We start from the raw sequence: 15,731 nt of genomic DNA, 5'->3' as shown, positions 1-15,731 counted from the left end.
TTTTGATTTACGTCAGCATGGAGAGTGGACATATGATTAATAACAATGACATACTCTGAATTACTACAATTCCTCTAAGAGGTATTTCCAATTACCTCAGTTGGTCACAATCGGTACATAGGGTTCTCATTACTCGTGACCTTCTCAATCATGTTATCAAAATCCCTCCTCCGATTGATGAAGAAGATAAAGCCTACCACAAGTGGATTAAAAATGATAACATGCTTATCGGTTGGCTTATTAACAGCATGGAAGAGCATGTAGCTAATAATGTGGTTCACTTGCAAACATCCAAGGATATTTGGGACACATGTGCTAAGCTCTATTCAAGTACCACCTTCTTATAAAGAGTATATTATGTTTTCCAAAGTATGCTGGCTACCAAACAAGGAGATAATATTCATGAGTTTTTGGCCCGATTTCATGGCCTTCTCCAAAGATTGGAAAATTGCTCAACCATACCCTACCGACATTGTTGTTCAAGAAAAACAACAAGAGGCCCTGGCAGCAACTATTTGTCTTACCAATATTAAGCCTTATCTAGAGGTGGCTAATACTCAGCTTCTTAGTTTCTCTGCTCTTCCCTCATTTGATGACATAAGTGTTGGATTGTTATGGATTCCTGATCTATCTCCTCCTTCTCTGATTGATGCTCCATCAGCTATGTTTTCTGGTAATCTGGGTACATCATCCCAATCTAGAGGACACGGAAGAAATACAAGAAGAGGCCGCAATAGGGTGGTCAAACGGGTCTGACTCATTCTCGCACTGAGCCTCAATTGTTGACTTACTATGGTCATTAGAACCACCTTGTGGATTCATACTGGAAACTCTATGGCAAGCCTGATTGGGCCATAGCAAATCCAGCATCAATTAATGTTGAGAAAATAGAGAAAAGGGCTGATTCTCCATCCAGGAATGTGACTATTACTGTGGAAGACTATGCTGTAATTTAGAAGTTGAAACTCTTATTGGAGTCCTCTACTCCACCAGAACCTACTGCTGCCACTATCATTGCATTAGGTATGCTTTCTTCCTCTTCAACCCCTTCCTCTTGGATCATTGACTCTGGGGTTTCCGAACACTTGTTACATAACACACACATGCTTCATTCATTGTCTTCATGTCTTCCTCATAAACTTATCACTATTGTTAATGGTTCCCAAACCAAGGTGCTTGGCAAGGGTTCCTCCTCTCTTACCATGTCTATTCCTCTTCAAGATGTGTTGTTTGTTCCTCAATTTATGTTAAATTTTCTCCTTCTCATGTACATTTCAGGATCTAACTACGAAACAGGTGATTAGTGGCAGCCATGAAAAAGGGGGATTATACTATTTTACTATTCCACCATTAGCTGCTATTTCATCCACTACAGCCGAGGCTCAACTTTGGCACAACCGGCTTGGTCATCCATCTATCCCGTCACTTTGTTCTTTGGTTCCATCTCTTAAATATTTTTCTACTTTCAATTGTGAGGCATGTCAATTAAGTAAGCATATTAGGAGTACATATTCTCGTCGTCTTACAACTACCAGTGCTGGTTCATTTGCATTAAAACACTTTGATGTATGGGGACCTTTAAAGGTCTCTAACATTTCTCAAGCTCAATATTTTGTTACTTTTGTTGACGATTTTACTCGAGTAACTTGGTTGTTTTTATTTAAAAAATGATCAGAAATTCTTTCTATTTTTAAAAACTTTCATGCAATGGTAATGACACAATTTGGGAAGACAATTCAAATCCTTAGATCCGATAATGTTAAGGAATATTTGTGAGGATAATGGGCTTGTTCATCAAACATCATGTGCCTATACCCCTCAACAAAATGGTGTTGCTAAAAGAAAGAATCATCACCTCCTTGAAGTTGCTCAGGGCCTCCTCTACTCCATGAAGGTACCCTACTTTTATTGGCCTCATACTATTCTTACAACATGCTTTCTCATCAATAGGTTACCTACATCAGTGCTTAGCAATCAAACTCCGTATTCTATTTTATTTCATGGTGAAGATCCTTTTTCTCTTCCTCTTAAAGTGTTTGGTTGCACATGTTATGTTCATGATACTTCACCTCAAAAGAGTAAACTTGATCCTCGGTTCTGAGGTGTATTTTTTGGGGTATTCTCGAACTCAAAAAGGATATATTTGTTATAATCCTACCCTTCAGAGGTTGATGGTATCTTGGGATGTGACTTTCTTTGAAAACACTTCCTTCTACTCCTCACATGAGGCTCCTCTAGGATTTACATTTCCTCCTACCACTCCATGCCCGTTCGTGCCGTTTACTGGAGATATTACGCAACCCTGAAGCACCGGTTGTCCCCTCACCTATGAAGTTGTTGGATCCACCCGAGGTAAGTCTTTCTCCTCCTCCTATGTTTGGACATGAATTTGATACTTGGCCTATTGCGTTACGAAAAGAACACCGTTCTTGTACTACGTCTCATCCAATTGCCAATTTTATGTCTTCTCATCTCTTATCTTCTGAGTGTGCTCAGTTTCTTGCTTCTCTTTTGTCTGCTTCCATTCCACAATCCTATCAGGAGGCCCTGAAGCATCCAGGTTGGAAGACAGCTATGGATGAAGAAATGAATGCAGTATATGAAAATCAAACCTGGACATTGGCATAACTCCCAAAAGAGGAAAAGACTGATTGGTTGTAAATGGCTATTTACAGTGAAACACAACCCAGATGGGTTGGCTACTCATCGTAAAGCACGACTCAATGCAAAAGTTTACAGTCACTGCTATGGGATAGATTATGTTAGGATCCTCACGAGCCATGGATCTTTTCACCCTCATCTCTTCTCTTCCTTCCATTATCTTTCTTGACGTTGAGATGGAATGAGGGATTGATGGATATTGAATTTCGGAAAGGAGAATTGGGGAAAAACGGGAGAGAGCTTGAAGGAGCTCTTGACCTGTTTATCTAATTTACTCTAGCTAAAGTAGACTCAATTCATATCTCTCATAACCCTAGCCGTCCCCTTAAATAGGGTTGAGGACGTCCAAAACACTAAAGACCCCTTGGGTCAATGGTTCAAACCAATAAATGCTAAACCAACCCAAACCAAAGACAAAACCAAACCAAAAAACAATTACATGGAAATTGAAAAACACATTCATTAATTCCTACGCCATTTGGTAACTCGTGATGCTATAGAGTCCATAACATCACCCCCCCTCCTAGAGAAAGAGCTTGTCCTCAAGCTCGAAGGAAGGATATAAGAGTCGAAATACTGATAACGGCTCCCATGTGGTGTCACTGGGGTCGGCATCTGCCCACTGGACGAGAATTTCCCAATCACCTTGAATGTGGCGTGCTTTTACTACCTGAATTGGAATAGAAAGGACTCTGCCCTCATGTAGTGGCGGCAGTGGAGTGTGCAGTAGGGGGGAGTCACCCTGGAAGGGCTTCAATTGGGAGACGTGAAATACATTATGGATCTTGGATTCCGGTGGTAGCTACAAGCGGTATGCCACGGGCCCAATTTTGTCCAAAACCTAAAATGGACCATAATATTTTGGAGACAGCTTATGGCGCTTGGATGCATTTAGGGACAACTGGCGGTAGTGTTGAAGCTTTAACCACACATAGTCTCCAGGGAAATACGATACCTCCCGGTGTTTCTTATCACAATAACGTTTCATAGAGTGTTGGGCCTCCTGTAGATGAGTACGTACCTCAGTGAGCATAGCGTCTCTTTCAACTAACGCTTGGTCCAAAGTGACGACTTTGGATGCCCCAGGTTCATATGGTAACAGACCAGGTGGATCTCTGCCATGAAAGGTGTAGTTCCCAGTGCTATGTGGTAAGATGTGTTATAGAAAAATTCTGCCCATGAAAGCCATTTCACCCACCGTCTAGGTGCGTCCCCCACAAAACAACGAAGATACATTTCAATCGTGCGATTGACGACCTCTATTTGTCCGTCCATTTGTGGATGATATGCAGACGAAAATGCCAATTGGGTGCCCTGTAATTTGAATAATTCCTTCCAAAAGATACTGGTAAAAATGGCATCCCTGTCACTAATAATGGTTAAGGGAATTCCTTGTAATCGGACAATGTTGTCCATAAATAATTGAGCGACCTGAGCAGCAGTATATGGATGCGCCAAAGCAATGAAGTGACCATATTTTGAAAACCGTTCAACGACGACGAATATCACAGATTTACCTGATGAAATGGGAAGGCCAGCAATGAAGTCCATGGAAATGTCGGACCAGATTTGAGACGGTAGTTGCAAAGGTTGCAGTAGGCCGGCCGGACTTAAAGATTCGGCCTTGTTTCGTTGACAAATCTGACAAGCAGCTACATAATCAGCAATTGTGCTCTTCATGCCCTTCCAGTGAAAGTCCCGACTGATTCAGAAATATGTTTTCTGTCAAACCTCATGTGTGCTATCATGGATAGAGGATAGGATGGTGTGAAGAAGTGGGGACGTATGATGCAAAAAGATCCTATTTTTGTAGAGTATGAGACGATCCTGAATCGTCCAATGAGGAGCTGTTGTCCCCTGTTGAATATCCTAATATAATGACATGAGATCCGGATATTGATGTACTTCCTCACGAATAGAATCTAATACCAGTGAACGTGGGTGAGTGATAGCATAAACTTGTGTGGCTGAATTATCCCGACGTGATAAAGCATCAGCCCCCAAATTCGAACTACCTGGCTTATAGTAAACCGTAAAATTGAAGCCCATGAGTTTAGTTAACAAATGCTACTGTGGGGATGTGGTGAGGCGCTGTTCAAGAAGATACTTGAGGCTGCAATGATCTGTACGAATGAGAAACGATCATCCCCAGAGATAAGGTCACCAATGTTGGACAGCCTTGGCTAACCCAATCAATTCCCTCTCATATGTAGCTAACTTATGGTGGTGTTGTCCCAACCGATGGCTGAAATAAGCAATGGGGTGTCCCAATTGTTGTAACACTGCCCCTATACCTCCCCCGGATGCATCACATTCCACCACAAAGTCTCCCTCAAAATCTGGTAATTGTAGGACTGGCGCTGATGCTAAGGCCTCCTTTAATAGGTGAAAGGCCTGTTCCGCTGAAGAAGACCAGTGGAAAGCATGTTTTTTGAGAAAGTTGTTTAGTGGTGCTGCTATCTGGCCGTAAGATTGGATAAACTTTCTGTAATATCCCGCTAGGCCCAAAAATCCCCTTAATGCTGTGATGGAGGTGGGAATCGGCCAATCTGTTACTGCTTGTATCTTGCTCTGGTCAACTTTCACGCCCACAGCTGATGGAGGTGGTGGAGATGTTCTTCCCAATTTTTGCTGTAGACCAGAATGTCATAAAAAAAGACTAACACATAGTTGCGTAGAAGTGATGAAAATACCTCATTCATGAGGGCCTGAAAGGTGGAGGGTGCATTGCAATGGAGAGACCGAAGGGCATGACGAGGAACTCGAAATGACCGTGATGTGTGCAGAACACAGTCTTCTCCACATCCGCCGGGTGAACTCTTATTTGATGATAGCCCGATTTCAAATCTAATTTGGTAAAAATTGTAGCACCATGTAACTCATCCAGCAACTTGGCCACGACTGGAATGGGGAACTTGTCTTTAATTGTTTGCAAGTTGAGTTGCCTATAGTCGACACAAAATCTCCATGATTTATCCTTTTTACGTACTAGTAACACTGGTGAGGAAAAAGGAGATCGACTGGGCTGGATCACACCCTGAGCGAGCATATGCATGCACTATCGTTCTATTTCATCTTTTTGTATATGCGGGTAACGATAAGGCCGCACCACTACTGGATCAGTTCCCAACTTTAAACGAATGCGGTGATCGCAGTGATGCACTGGTGGTAGACCCGTAGGATCATTAAATAAATCCGCCAATGCTGTAAGTAAAGGAGCTAACTGACCATCACCATTGTGCTGAAGCTGTAAAGTGTGAAGTACGTTAGGTACCTGTGCCACAATACCTTGTAATGTCATCTGACCCTGTGGTGCTGTAAATGTCATAGTCCGAGCCTGAAAGTCCCATAATATAGGTCCTAATAACTGGAGCCATTTGACCCCGAGCACCAAATCAAATCCAGCCAAGGGAATGACTAGTAAATCTGCCTGAAATGAATGTCCCTCAATGGTGAAAGGGGTGTTTGCACATAACCCACACTTGCAATTTTAGCCCCATTGGGCACTGAAACTGAGAGTCCCCTTTGTTGTTGAATTTCCAATCCCAATTGTTGCGCGGCTGGTTCACTAATAAAATTATGTGTGCTGCCCGAATCAACTAAAGCAAGTAGCATGAGATGATGTAACCTGGCCTTTACCTGCATGGTATTAGAACTACGCAGGCCATGCATGGCATGGAGGGAGAGCTCTGGTTCTTGTTGTACCTCTTCAACAAATTCATTTTCAGGAAGCTCTTCTGAATCTTCTTCCAACAGTTCAATACTGAATAAGCGTTTACAGGTATGTCCTGGCAGGAATTGTTCGTCACAATTAAAACATAGGCCCTTTGCTTTTCTAGCTTCCATTTCCTGTTTAGTCAAAAATTTACGTGGCATAGTGTGTGGAGGCACACTGGTAGCCTGATCTGCTCGGTTAGGGGCAGAGGACCCAAAACGTGGACCAAATGCAGTACCCTGTATTCTGTTGTTCCAAAATGGTTTTCGGTGTAAAGACTCTTTTAGAACTCTCTGTTTGTGTTCCACAGCTCTGGCATAATTCATTGTTGAGTCCAAAGTTGTCGGACCAAGTAATTTCACTTCCAATCTAACCGCCTCTGTCAATCCAGCATTAAAAATCTGAACATGTAGGTGAGGAGGAACAAATTCACTGGCTCGGGCCAACCTTTCTTGGAACGTTTTTTGGTAAACTTCTATGGTGCCTGTCTATTTATAGTTGATCAATTCCCCCACTGGGTTGCTGCTAGCTAGAGGTCCAAACCTCAACTGGCTAGCATGTTTAAAGTGCAGCTAATCTTGAATGGAATGGACATTTCGGTAGTGATGGAACCACATGAGCGCTTCATCGAGCAGGTGGTAGGCGGCCAAAGTAACCTTGTCCATTTCCACCATTTGTTGATGATAGAAGAATTGTTCACATTTCGTGAACCACAGTAAAGGATCTTTAGAGCCATCATATGTAGGAAAGTTAAGTTTAAAGTACCTTGGAACCGTGGTCCTTGTGCGTGAGTAGCCATGGGAACCATTGGTTAGCGCAAGGGTGGATTTGGTGGTGGCGTGAATTATTGGTGAGGTACTGGTTGTGGTTGAAAATTGGTGGCTGGTGGTGGCGTTGGTGCTTGAAGTGCAGCAAGTTGTCGGATGACGGTTTGGAGAGATGATTCCAGTGTATGTAATGTATTATTGATGTGAGAAATTTCAGTACCTTGAAGAGTGGATCGTTATTGAAGTTCTGAAAGTACTTGACGTATGTCCTCTGGAGAAGAGGAATCACCGAGGGTGGACCTGTCTGATACCACGTTGTTAGGATCCTCACGAGCCATGGATCTTGTCACCCTCCTCTCTTCTCTTCCTTCCATTACCTTGCTTGACGTTGAGATGGAACGAGGGATTGATGGATATGAATTGGGGAAAAACGGGAGAGAGCTTGAAGGAGCTCTTGACCTGTTTATCTAATTTACTCTAGCTAAAGTAGACTCAATTCATATCTCTCATTACCCTAGCCATCCCCTTCAATAGGGTTGAGGATGTCCAAAACACTAAAGACCCCTTGGGTCAATGGTTCAAACCAATAAATGCTAAACCAACCCAAACCAAAGGCAAAACCAAACCAAAAAACAATTACATGGAAATTGAAAAACACATTCATTAATTCCTACGCCTGTTGGTAACTCGTGATGCTATAGAGTCCATAACAGATTATGAAGAGACTTTATGTCCAGTTGCAAAACTAAACTCGGTACGTATCATTCTATCTATTGCTGCTAACTCTTCATGGCCCATATATCAACTTGATGTAAAAAATGCATTTTTAAATGGTGATATACGCGAAGAAATTTATATGGTCTAACCACCAGGATATGTTGTTAACGAGGAGTCCGTATGTCGATTAAAGAAATCTTTATATGGGCTTAAACACTCCCCTTGGACCTGGTTTGATAAATTTAGTCAAGAGCTTCTACGATTTGGCTTTCATCGGTGGTCAGTTGTGTTATGGACTCAATAACAGTGAGTCATCTACTTTACTTTTATTATTTATGTTGTTTTTAATATCAAATTTTATTGATTTATAATAAGACTTAAAGGTAGGGGTAGAATTGGGTTTTATAACCCTAACCTATGTTGATGTTAATTACCCTATTTAAGGGGTAAGGATGGAGAAATAAAGCAAGTTCGGAATTAGCATAAACTAGGGTAATTCAGGTTCTTGCTAGGCTCCCTATTCTAGGGTTCTTGGCGTGAATTCTCTTGGGATTTGCTGCATCCATTGGGGAGTCTTTGAGGAGATCTTGGAAGGAAAAGGAAGAGGAATTACCTTTCTCTTCTGAGCTGCAAGAGAAGACCTTCTCTTTCACGAAAATTCCAGAAAGGAAGAAGGGTTGGCGTGAGCTAACCAGGAAGGAGGACGAATTCTGGTTGCTGGATTGGTGTTGACGTCAAGAGGTAATCCTTATTCTTGTTCCAAGTATTGAAGATTAGAATTCTGTTTCTTTTTACGTAAGGTACCAATATTGCATGGTAGAGGAAACCCTACCTTGACGTGAATCATAAGAATGGGGTTCCACGTTGGGGCATCAAGGAGCTCCATTGATTCTCTGGTTTCATCCATAATTAAGAAAAGGAAACTCCTTTTCAAGGGAAACGAATTCAGCAAAGAGAACAAATTGTTCTTGGATCATTACAGTGAGTCAAACCCTCTTAATGTGCTGGATTCATCTATACCTCGCCGAGTTAGTAGATCCATGGCTAGGGACCATAACAATATCAGAGCAGGGTAACCCGGCAGAGAGAAACACCAATGAATACTTTGAATTGCTTGAAAGAAAAATTGATACAATCCTAGAGAGCTTCTCCAAAATTGATATCGATATGGAGACCTTGAAGGGAAGGATGGATAGCATGGAGAATGGTCTAACTACTGGCAAGAAATTTTCTGCATTGGAGGAGAAGTTCACTCTCAGTTTGGAAAGCTTGAAAGGAAGGATGGATAGCATGGAGATTGGTCTGAGCACTGGCCAGAACCCAATTCTGGGGGACCATTCGCAGATCAGAGGGGGAGATGAGTTTACTAGACACACGAGTTTCTCGGGTCAGCAAGGACCCTTCATTCCGGGGGACACCTCATCCAGGGGGAATGCACTATACCTCTCATTCCAGATTAGAGAGGAAGGGACCATTCCTATAACAAAGGGGGAGATGAATTTCCTAGGGGCATGAGTTTCTCGGGACAGCAAGGACCCCTCATTTCGGGGGGACACTTTTACCAGGGGGGAGGCACTGTTCCAAGGTATACTAAAATGGAATTCCTTACTTATAATGGGTCAGAAGACCCTTTGATATGGCTATATCGATGCGAAAAAAATTTTAGCCATCAGCGAGTCCTAGCCTATGACAGAGTCAACGTGGTTGTTTTCCCCTTACTAAGGGAAGCACAACTTTGGTACCAGCTAGTTGAGGTTGATAGCGACATGGTAGATTGGGATGAATTTAAGCGACTGTGCTCTCTCCGATTTGGTCCTCCGGCTTACAGCAACCCTTTAGGAGATTTGGTTTTGTTACGCCAAACTGGGGATGTGGAGCAATATCAAAAACTGTTCCAAGAAAAATTAGCATGAGCCAGCAGTATGGTACAAGTGGAGCAGCAAGTTGCGCTGTTTACAGTAGGACTAACTGAGGCGTTAAAGCTTGAGGTGGCGCTCTATGCACCCATTGACTTATCCAGCGCTATGAATATAGCTCCTGGTTTTGAACTGCGACAGAAGGCACAACACAGACTACCTCCATGGTCAGGGGAGTGAAGCGTTCCATCCACGGGGCAAGGGGAGCGTATTCCTCTGGGAAACAACCCGGGTATTACTTCGACAGGGGATCCGAGATCTAGTCATCCTACAACTCCTTATATAAAAAAATTGACAAGTGCTGAGATGGCGAAACGACGGGCTAAGAATCTGTGTTACAACTGTGATGAAGCATATCGGGTTGGGCATCAGTGCAAAAGATTGTTTTTGATCGATAAGGTTGAAGATGAGGATATCGAGGTGACAGAGGATATGATAGAGGAAGAACCACTGGACATCTCCCTTCATGCCATTATTGGGCAGCAATCGGCCACAACTACGCAGCATGGGAGCAGCTTGACAACTTCCACCAGGTCGACCCAGCTTCCGAGCTTGAGGACAAGCTCAATCTCCAAGGGGGGGGGGCAGATGTTATGGACTCAATAACACTGAGTCATCTACTTTACTTTTATTATTTATGTTGTTTTTAATTTCGAATTTTATTGATTTGTAATAAGACTTAAAGGTAGGGGTAGAATTGGGTTTTATAACCCTAACCTATGTTGATGTTAATTACCCTATTTAAAGGGTAAGGATGGAGAAATAAAGCAAGTTCGTAATTAACATAAACTAGGGTAATTTAAGTTCTTGCTAGGCTCCCTATTCTAGGGTTCCTGGCATGAACTCTCTTGGGGGTTTACTGCATCCATTGGGGAGTCTTTGAGGAGATCTTGGAAGGAAAAGGAAGAGGAATTACCTTTCTCTTCCGAGCTGCAAGAGAAGACCTTCTCTTTCACGGAAATTCCAGAAAGGAAGAAGGGTTGGCGTGAGCTAACTAGGAAGGAGGAAAAATTCTAGTTGCTGGATTGGTGTTGACGTCAAGAGGTAATCCTTAATCTTGTTCCAAGTATTGAAGATTAGAATTCTGTTTCTTTTTTACGTAAGGTACCAGTATTGCATGGTTGAGGAAACCCTACCTTGACATGAGTCATAAGAAAGGGGGTTCCACGTTGGGGCATCAAGGAGCTCCATTGATTCTCTGGTTTCATCCATAATTAAGAAAAGGAGACTCCTTTTCAAGGGAAACGGATTCAGCAAAGAGAACAGGTTGTTCTTGGATCATTACAGTGAGTCAAACCCTCTTAACGTGCTGGATTCATCTATAACTCACCGAGTTACTAGATCCATGGCTAGGGACCATAATAGGTTGATCACTCAGTATATGTTAAAGATACTATAAAAGGTAAGATAATATTGGTTGTGTATGTTGATGATATAATCTTGACTGGGAATAATGCTCATAGTATACAAGAAGTGAAGAATATGATATTCAAGAGTTCAAGACTAAAGATCTGGGTAAGCTCAAATATTTTCTGGGTATAGAAGTCCTTTAGTCAAAACATGGGATAGTATTGTCTCAAAGAAAATACACCTTGGATTTTCTTGAAAAAGCATGAATGACATGTTGTAGACCAGTTGATACACCTAGGGATGTGAATGAAAAATTGTGTGCTTCAACTGGAGAAGATGTTGACATTGGAAAATATCAAAGACTCGTGGGAAAATTGATCTATCTCACGATAATTAGGCCATATATATCATATGCTATGAGCGTGGTAAGTCAATTCATGCATAAACCACAAATTACTCACTGGAAAACTTTGGAGAGAATACTACGATACCTAAAAGGTGCTCCAGGAAGAGAATTGCTATATAAAAAATATGGGCACTTCAATATAGAAGGTTTCTCAGATGTAGATTGAGCTGGATCACCCGATGATAGAAAATCTACATTTGGGTATTGTACCCTTGCTGGAGGGAACTTGATCACATGGAAAATCAAAAAGCAAAACGTGGTTGCAAGATCTAGTACTGAAGCAGAATACCGAGCTATGGCCCACACTATAAGTGAACTTTTATGGATAAAGACTCTTCTTACTGAATTGGGATTTTAAAAAGGAGGCTCTATGGGCCTACATTGTGATAATCAAACAACTATTCACATTATGTCAAATTCAATCTTCCATGAAAGAACTAAACATATTGAGGTAGATTGACATGTTATATGGGAAAAGTTTCAAGCAGGAATAATCTCTCTTAAATATGTTTCATCTCAAGAGCAAGTAGCTGATATCCTCACCAAACCAATTACATCCAAAATTCTATCTTATATATGTGGCAAACTGGGTATTTATGATGTATTTTCTCCTCCAGCATGAGGAGTGCTGGAAGATGGGCTCAAGCCCACGAGCTCAAGGCTAGTAGCCCACATGTCAAATGAGTGGCAAAGTTGTAATTTACGGCAAGTTCCATAAGGATGGCATAAAGATGTAAATACATTGTCTGATTATGTCTTTTAATCTATTGAGTTGTATCCCTAAGGGCATTGTAACATTATAAATAAGAGTTTTGGCTGAGATAAGGCATTCAAGCCTTCTCCTCTCTTTCAGAAATCATCCAGCCACCCTCTCTTCTCCCTTGAAGCATTCTCTCCTTCCCTTAATCGAAACTCTCCTCTCTCACATCCTTCTCCTTCCTCTCTCCTGTGTCTCTTTTCTCCTTCTTCTTCCACGTTAACCTAGAGTCCTTCTCATGGGATCCTAACTTCTACAAAGATAAACCTGGGGGAGCATTGTCAGAATAGTATGGAGAGTCTTCAAATAATGTTACATCCCTGGACACAAGTAAACACTGAAGAGTGGGATTATAGCAAACATAACCTTTTTGAGTATGAGAGTATCCTAAAAAAATACACTTGATAGATTTAGGATCAAGATTACTGTGTTTTGGGGAGGAAATATGGACTAAACATTGACACCTGAAGACTTTCAAGGGCAGTGAAAATGGATCATCATTGGGTAACAAATATAGAGTAAAGAAATTTATTACCAAGAACGGAAGATGGTAGACGATTTATAATAAAGCATGCAGTAAAGACTGCATGAGGCCAATAAAAGTAGGGAACTTTCATGGCATATAATAAACCTTGACCTACCTCAAGAATATGATGATTTTTCCGTTCGGCTACACAATTTTTTTGAGGAATGTAGGCACATGATGTTTAATGGATAATGTCATTTTCCTGACAAAAAGAGCGAGTACTATTTGGCATTATCAGACCGAAGTATTTTTATTTTCTGACCAAACTGAGCGAATACCATAGCATGAAAAGACTTAAAAAATCAATGGTATCTCAGAATGCTCCTTAAATAGAAACAACAAAGTGGTACGAGTGAAGTCATCAATAAATGGTATAAAATACCTGATTTGAGAAATATTTGGGACTCACTCAAGGGTTCCCATACATCAGTATGAATTAATGAAAATGGAGTAATACTCTTGACTTCTAGACGAGGTAAGTATGTACTCCTTGATGTTTACTCATTTGACAAACTTTCCAATTAAACTTTGAGGGTGGGTTAGTCCAAAATGAAGTGCACTTGTATTACTCTTACATTACTCCGTTTATTAAATTAGGTTGTTAGTGTCGAATGATTTCCACTTCATTTGAATCACGTTAGATAATGTTTTCGGGCAAAAATGCGGAGGAATTAAGTTCCATACCTATTTTGTTTGCGAGTCTATCTTAATGAGTCGCGCACCGGAGGCGTTCTCCCTTCCCCCCTGAAGGAAAAAATTTCCCTCATTTCCTTCTGTTCTCCCTCTTCCTCGACCTTCCTCTCTCGACGAATTTTTTCGCCCCCTTTCTTCTTCCTCTCGTCTTTGCTGTCTTCTTCCTCTCATCTTCACATCTTTTCTCCCGGGCAGAGAGTTCATCGCCGGAGGTGTTGGTGGTATGGCGGGGGTCATATTGGGACATCCTCTAGATACCCTCAAGATTCGTCTTCAACAGCCTTCCAATAGGATGCCGGCTCTCAGCCTCTTCGCAGCATCGTTACGAACGAAGGACCTTCTTCTCTCTACAGATGGATGGGTACACCTCTGGCGTCTGTTGCCTTCCAGGTTCTTGCCCCATCTCCTGCATATATTTTATTTTCTATCTGAGCTTTATCGCTAGGCTGCTAGCCTCGTTGACCATTTTTGCCAGTCGGTTTCCCCATTTTTCTCCCTCCATCTTTCGTTCTGTTCATGTGATTAGATCATCTGTTTGTATACAAATTGGGATGTGGAAATCACAGATGTTGGTCCAGCATCCCTGGACTGGATCCTTTCGCCTCTTTGGCTCTTTATGTGTCACTTTTTTAACCAGAATCAAACTGAAATGAATCCTGAATTTATAATTACGACTGTTTAGCAGGCCCTGAAGGGTAGTCAGGTAAGGTGTAGTAGAGCATGAAGTCACTGTAGAAATATACCAAATTATGTTATTAGTGGAAGCCAAACATCATATACAAGTGCTTTGATGGGAAATCAAACTGAACTCATGGAAGTTGACAAGTTCATTATATAGCTATAGTACGTTTTAGTTTTCTTTCAGGTCTCTAGGGGAAAATAACTTTGCTGAACAGGTTTGATAGGCCTTTGTAATGCATGGGGCAGATATCTTGTTTTGTATTTTCTTTCCTATCTCTAAGATATGAAGTCACTGTAGAAATATCCCAAATTATGTTATTAGTGGAAGCCAAACATCATATACAAGTGCTTTGATGGCAAATCAAACTGAACTCATGGAAGTTGACAAGTTCTTATATAGCTATAGTACGTTTTAGTTTTCTTTCAGGTCTCTAGGGGAAAATAACTTTGCTGAACAGTTTTGATAGGCCTTTGTAATGCATGGGTCAGATATCTTGTTTTGTATATTCTTTCCTATCTCTAAGATTCATTAATTGTATAGAAATTTCTATTTGATTCAGTGTCTTACTCGTATTTCATTGTCAAAAAATTGGTCATCTCCTAATAAGAATGTGGAATTCGATATAAAGTGTTTAGTTTTTTGTTTTTAGTCGATAAAATTTTGAAGTTTCTTTGCAATAATAATCTCACTAAAAGTTCTTTTGTGCAGAATGCAATTGTCTTACAAGTTTTTGCTGTTTTATGGCAGGCTTGTGAACAGAAAAGGATGGACCTATTAGTGTGGTAAAGAATATTTTGAGAAGAAAAGGAATCAGAGGGACGTCCGAGGTGCCGGAATCACTCTGCTTAGAGATATGCCTGGGCATGGAACCTACTTCTGGACATACGAGTACACGAGAGAACTACTACACCCAGGGAGCGGAACGAGTGGCCAAGAAAATGTTTCAACAAAGTTGATTGCCAGTGGCATGGCAGGAGTAGCCAGTTGGCTCTGTTGATACCCTTTAAATGTGATTAAGTCAAGACTTCAGGCTTAATCACAATCTCCAGGAGACAAGACAACGCTCAAATATAAAGGTATAATGGATTGTTTCTGAAAAGGTTTGAGTGAAGGGGAGCCACCAAGTCCTGTGGCGGGGATTAGGAACAACAATAGCCAGGGCCTTTGTGGTGAATGGGTCTATTTTTGTGCCATATGAGACAGCATTGAGATTCTTGTCTAATAATAACCAGGGTGGACTGGAAGAAAATGAGATCGAGTTGCAAGGACATTGTTAATTCCCTTCTATGATTGAATGAAAAGATCCAAATTGACAAGCAACCAGCCATTCTAATAGAAAAAACCGAACAACATCGTACTGGTCTTAAAGAGCAGCTGCTAATTAATGCTTGTTTGCTCTTTACAATTAGCAAATGCAAAACCATTTACTTGGTAACATTCGCTTGGATGTTTTGTCTACAATGTTTGAAGATTTTATAATTATCCGTTAATTGTATCAGAATTTCTACAACAGGGATCCATGAAAGAATCAATGTTAGTGG

At 41.2% G+C, this 15,731-nt stretch overlaps 1 pseudogene; it reads left to right on the top strand.

Moving 5' to 3' along the window:
* Window positions 1-423: 423 nt before the first annotated feature.
* Window positions 424-15,467, top strand: LOC137946244 (mitochondrial arginine transporter BAC2-like; annotated as a pseudogene).
* The last annotated feature ends 264 nt before the right edge of the window (window positions 15,468-15,731 follow it).

The sequence above is a fragment of the Aristolochia californica genome, unplaced genomic scaffold (assembly GCF_029961685.1).
Source record: "Aristolochia californica isolate CCGP_79_NKW_82.1479 unplaced genomic scaffold, dmAriCali1.0.hap1 SCAF_1, whole genome shotgun sequence".
NCBI lineage: Eukaryota > Viridiplantae > Streptophyta > Magnoliopsida > Piperales > Aristolochiaceae > Aristolochia > Aristolochia californica.
Note: the sequence above shows the minus strand (reverse complement) of the source record. Positions and strands in the feature narration are given on the sequence as shown.